Here is a 6,201-nt window from a genome sequence, read left to right on the forward strand (position 1 = left end):
ATAATAATGCATAATGTTTAAATCAGGTTAAACATATTTATCTCCCAAAATATTTGTCATGTTTTAACAGTTCAGAAAAAAATTTAAAAAATAAAATAGTTTGCCACAGGTAAATAAAATTTCAGTGTAACAACAGATATTTTCTAAGCAAATTTCACATTCTCTGCTATCCACATATTATGTTTCACTGTCTATATGGACATGATAAATATGCTTTCTGCTTAGTAATAGGCTTTTGAGAAGTTTTGTTTAAGTATTAGATAGTAAATAAATGGTTAGTGATTCTCTTAATAGAGTTCTCCAGAGAAAGCACATTCAGATTCATGGAACTTACTGATCTGAAGGTGTGGACATAAGTTAGATTCTGGACTATTGGTCCATCATGTTTTAATGGTAAATTTATAATTGTAAAGTTTATGAAGTCTATTTAAGTCTATTACCTGTTAACAGGACTGTATATGCTAATGCATATTCATTACTATAGGGAAATTACCCCTGTCTTAAATTGCATTTGAAAGAAATATCAAATTACCTTATAAAAGTTATGTAAAACAAAAGCAAAAGACAGGGCAGAGATTTCTTTGAAATTTTGTTTTGTTTCTATAAATAAAAATTGTGTTACTGGTAGATCTGCATTGTTAAAGTATTTGTGCACGTGTGTGCATGTTCTAATTAAACATTCATTAGTAAGAAGTTAGAGACCATCAGAGTGCTTAATGTACCAGCAAGTGAGAATGGAGTACTTTGCATTTAGGTTACCTTGTCCTGATTGGAAGGTGAGACCTCCCAACAACTTCAGCAAGGTGAAACGCAATGAAATCTCTCATTAATTTCTCAGTTCTCTATTTCTTATAGGGGAAAAGAAGACTAGGATAAAGGGATGGAAGGAAATAATCATTTGGGGGCATATCTGAACCTGGGTGATGAATGTATAATTCATTATGCTTAATTAAAACAGCATATAAAATAAAAGTGCTTCTTTGGGCAAATAAGATTCTACAAAGGAAAATAGGGATTTTTTCAAATCAAGTCTCTGTATCCTCTCACACAACTGTAAAAGATAGTCAAAATCCAGTGAATAAACTTGAATTTTCGGAATAAATGCATTTTTTATTCCTGACCCCCTCCCCCCAAAAAAGAGTCAGTCAGAAAGACATTTCTTTTGAGTTTGTAGCGAATAAGAAAATAAAATTTAAAAAACGTCTAGCTCTTTCTACTTTCTAAATTTTCTATAGCATATTTAATTTGGTAATTTTAATAAAGGTTATATTTGTTTAGGGAGATAATTGTGAATGAATGAATTTCTAAATCTCTAGAGTCTCATTTAACATATTTACACAATGCTGAAGTGAAATTCAGGTCTAGGCCTAAACGTGACAAATGACAAGCAGATTTCAATGAGAGATCATTCTAATTTTTTCAATAAATAGGAATTTTAATGAAAGAAATGACACTTTTGTGGAGAATAGCTTTTCTGAATACCTTATCTAATGGAATCATCAACTATTGTTTAGACAGTATGTGGGTGAGAACAGTTACAGGTTGTACAGGAACTATTAAATAAAGTAGTCCTCTGTGTACTCAGTTTTAAAGAAAACACATCAGGAATCAGTTCAGAAATATGAAAGTTATATTAAAGAACACATCAGAAAACAGACAAGAAATATCTAAAGGAAGAAAACAGTGGTGTGTTTGCCAAGAAATCCAGCCTAAGAGGAAGCAGAATTAATCAGACAAGTTTTACCAACCAGGTATGAGGATAACTTTAAACACTGATGTGAACATTGGGTCCACATTTATATAAGTTTATGACTTACCTAAATGTTCGAACTCTATAATACTATTTATTCCAATTTCAATCTTAGCAAGTAACTTAATTTTATTTTCTGTAATAGGCATCCTCTAAAATAGCAATAGCCCCTGCCTCCTATATTCTTATACAATCTCTTCCTCTACAGTGTGGGATAAATCTCATGACAGTGACCTGCTTTGAAAAAAGAGTACAGCAAAGTGATGGGACATTACTTCCAAGATTAGGTTCTAAAAAAACTATAATTTCCACATTGCTGGTCTATACTCCATCTAGATCGTCTCATTTTCTCAGTCTGATAAAGAAGACTGCCATGTATCCTGTGGATAATCTGATGTGACAAGGAATTGATGTTGCTTCCTGTCAATGGCCAGCAAAGATCTGAGTCCTGATTCAGTCTGACTCTTCTGAGGATGTAAGCATGCCAAGAGCCTCACTAGGGAATTTAGAAATGGAGCCTGTCTCAGGGGACTCTAGAGTTGACTGCAGCCCCTGCCATCCTATTGCAGCTAGGGGAAGGCCACAGAGCAAAGGATCCTATAACCTATTCCCAGATTGCTCACATACAGAATCTGAGGTAGAGAATACTTACTGTTAAGCTATGAAGTTTTGAGGTAACTTGTTTTGCCATGGATAGTCCTTGTTTTATAAGAAAGATGTGCTGGTAAATATACCAGGTAAATATTTCAGTTCTAATGAGTTACGGTGTGAAACATACCAGTTTGCTTTCATCTGGAACACAGGAAAGACTGTGATCTACAACTACAGGCAACTTAACTTGCCAAGCCAAATGCCACCTTTTGTATTCTCCTGGAGGCCTGCCTGCCTTTCAGACAAAGAACATAACCAATACCATGTTTCCCAGAAGAATATTTCTTATGTTAGGCAAAACCAAACCAAACAAAACTCTTTTTTGCTTATAGTAGGATACATTGTTCTAAGTCACAAAATGTTTTTAAACTTTTAAAACATTTGCTTTGTCTGATACAAACATACACCCAAACATATTTTCCTTTAGTAAGTGGAATTAAATTTACTTGTCTTATCCTAAGGTTCTTTGATTTTGCTGAAGATAGATAGGTGTCCCTTAATAGACTGATAATATTATTTTCTTTTTTTTTATTAAGACAAAATATTAAATTTATTCAGATGATTTGACCAGTCACATTGGACAAAAATGTTGGGTTTCCTTTGCATAATGTAAAAACATATTTTAAGTAGGAATACTTACATACTTTACAATGCTACAAATATGTACATATATGAAAAATTCATGAAGGCATTTGATATAAAACATACACAGTATGCCATTTTCATATACAAATGCTTTAAAGAAAATACTCAGAAGAATTACAAAAGTAGTAGTATCACCAAGAATTTACAAATGTTTCCATTTTCTTAAACGTCACATTTCTCATCCTTTGGGATGTACAGAGATTATGTGGTTTACACAGTTTTATCCACATTCAAAACATCATGTTTCAAAAGCTTTAAGCATAGCATGTACAGTACAAAGTGTTTCCATAGGAACATAAAAGAGACTCACTAGTGGCCTGCTGTCTGATGGCTCCTAAGTAAACAGCCATTTTTAAGGCACTAGTTAAGCTTATTGCTTCAATAGTCAAGTTATTCTATTCACCCAAAATATAATGTATTCAAATGATACTTGAATCTACCAACAAAGGCTCCAAGAATTATCCTACTATATACACCAATATATACAACACAATTATTCTGAGTTAAAGGAAGATCCCACATTTAAATAAGAAACAAGAATAGTAATTTTAGGCTAGTCTCCTCGTGATTGGTATTTTTAAAATTTCACACTGAATGAAATCAGTCACCAGAAATGATCCTTCTATCAACTTTTCCCTTTCTTCCTTTAATTCCTGCCACATGAGAAATGAGAACCTTGAGACCTAGCATATACCAGAGTAGCTTCACAAATCAAATCCACAGGGGCCACTTGGAGTCCCATTCATATGTATGCCACTGGAATCCCTACTGCCAGCTTTTAATAAAGGGTATAATTCACTATCTAGAGCCACTCTGTAGAGTCTGCAGATCCAAAGTCCAGGAGATAAAGGCTGTCTTTAGTTGAGAGCAAATAGTGCCATCCATCAGCCATATTCCAGTGTTGGTGGGCCCCGAACAAGATTGAAGTAGCCAGCCAGGGCACCAAGGTCTATGTAGAGAGAACGCTGTCTCTTGAGCATCTCAGATTCCTCAGTGCTTCCTGTGCATGAAGAATCAGCAATATTCTCGGGAAGCTCCAGCTCCTTCCTGCTCAACAGTCTCTTTCGTTCAAAGAGAGCAGAGTCCAGGCTCTGACAGTGTGGCTGATCCTCTCTGGGGGGATTCAGGGCTTCATGTTTTAGCAGGTCTGCTGCTCTTGGACGGTGATTGGGGTTCCTCTCCAGGGCGGCTTCTATCAGCTCTCTCATGCCTGGACTGCAGTCATCAGCTATATCTTCCAAAGGAGGTGCTTGCTTGTGGATTATGTACAGGTAAGAGGGATAGGCTGAGCGGGGGTAGCGCTTCACCCAGGGCGGGGTGCCTGTCTGCATGTGGATGAGCGTGGCTCCCAGGCTGTAGATGTCTGCCTTCGTGGAATGGCCTCTGCATAGGATCACTTCTGGACTCATGTAAATCTCTGTTCCTCGAAGATCCTTAGGGAAATAGATATCTTCAGTCATCTGAACGCTTAGGCCAAAATCCACCAACACAGCTTTTGTGGACATGAAAACAATGTTGCTAGGTTTAATATCATGGTGAATCACTTTCTTTGAGTGTAGAAAATCAAGTCCCTTGAGAACATGCTTTGTCACCCAAATAATTTCAAATTCTCTCATGGGTCCACAGCTCTCCAATTTTTCCAGAACAGACCCACCCTCGCCTGCTTCCATAAAGAGATGGACAGTTTCGCCCCAAAGGACAGCACCATATAATTCAGCGATGTTCTCATGCCGGAAGCAGGCCTGGATTTCCACATCAGATGGTTTAAATTGATCTACGGGGATCAGTTTACATGCCATTCTTTTCTTGGTCTTCATATCTTGTGCTAAGTACACTTTTCCAAAAGCCCCCCAAGGAATGAAATCCGAGCCTATGTTCCTATAAGTCAACTTCCAAGGGATGAGGAGAACATCAGAGTCTATTTGGTAGCGCCCATTCTGGGGAGTGATTACCATATTTAATAAAATTCCAGATTCTTGTGGTCGATGTCCATAAAAATGCTTTGAGGTATTTGATATATGGTTTGCAAAAGCAAGCAAATCCTCCACGGTTCCAAATCTGACGGATGACAACAAAGGCACCTCTTGGCCACTAAGCAGCAGAGAGTCCGAACGCTCTTCGTTTTGATTACTATCTTGACACATGGTCCTTAGACTGGGTTTGTAAACCGCTGGCTCTTCACTTGTATAAAGATTTTCCATGATGTCTATTACATCCGATACATTTAAATGTTTAATTAGTAAATCAATTTCTTCTTTATTGTCACCTCCAGTGCTCATGTACTCCATTACTGTGGTGCCATCTGGAGAGTCTGCGTTCTTCGCGCACTCCCGCCAGCCCAGCGCTCCAGCCGGGTTCCCCCGAAGGCTCGGTGCGCAACTGGTGGCGGCCTTCCGGAGCCAGGCACACCGGGGCACCGAGGTCTTGCGGCAGGATAGGGAGCCAGGGCGATCGGCCCCCGGAGCATGGCGCGTCCTCAAGACTTGTGCCGGCGAGTGCATTCCCGGCGGCCCGTGCTCTCAGGCCGTCCTCGTGGGCCCCTGACTCACAGCGTCTGAGCCAGCCCAGGGGCGGCGCAGCGGACGCCAGCCGCCGCCTCCCTGCCTTTTCCATTTCCCCTTTCTCTCCGTAAACAGAAAGAGACTGCCCGTTTGCCGTGGAAGCCTGAGCCCCCGCGCTGGGAAATTCCGTCCGCTCACCGCCCCCCCCCACACCCCGATAATATTATTTTCTGACATGTTCTCATCTTCTCAGAAATGAAAACAATAGTTGTTAGTAGTCTGACCTCAGATTAAATTTGTCTTAGACTAACAAAGATCATAACAGGTCACAATGCACTGTGATAGAAGTAATGGCTCAGGCAATCATAAAGCTCCCTACTGCTGGAATTGGTACAATTTAATAAACCACCAGAAAGGAAAAGAGAAAATGTATATTTATGTTTATTTATGTTTATTAAAATAATCTAAAAAGATACTACTGCACAGAGCAAGGACAATGTACTCAATGTTACTCTGAACTTTTGATTCAGTGGGCTTACTGGCTGAGATCAATTTTGGATAAATATGGTGTCTTTCGATCTTAAAAACTGTTGTTTATCATACTTCATGTTTTCTAAGGAAACTCTTAATTCTTTGAAAATCAATCTTGAAAAT

General features: G+C 38.6%; 1 pseudogene; it reads right to left on the minus strand.

The window, feature by feature from the left end:
• Positions 1-3,861: 3,861 nt before the first annotated feature.
• On the minus strand, positions 3,862-5,334 carry LOC144251103 (mitogen-activated protein kinase kinase kinase 8 pseudogene; annotated as a pseudogene).
• Between the last annotated feature and the right edge of the window lie 867 nt (positions 5,335-6,201).

The sequence above is a fragment of the Urocitellus parryii genome, chromosome Y (genome assembly GCF_045843805.1).
Source record: "Urocitellus parryii isolate mUroPar1 chromosome Y, mUroPar1.hap1, whole genome shotgun sequence".
NCBI lineage: Eukaryota > Metazoa > Chordata > Mammalia > Rodentia > Sciuridae > Urocitellus > Urocitellus parryii.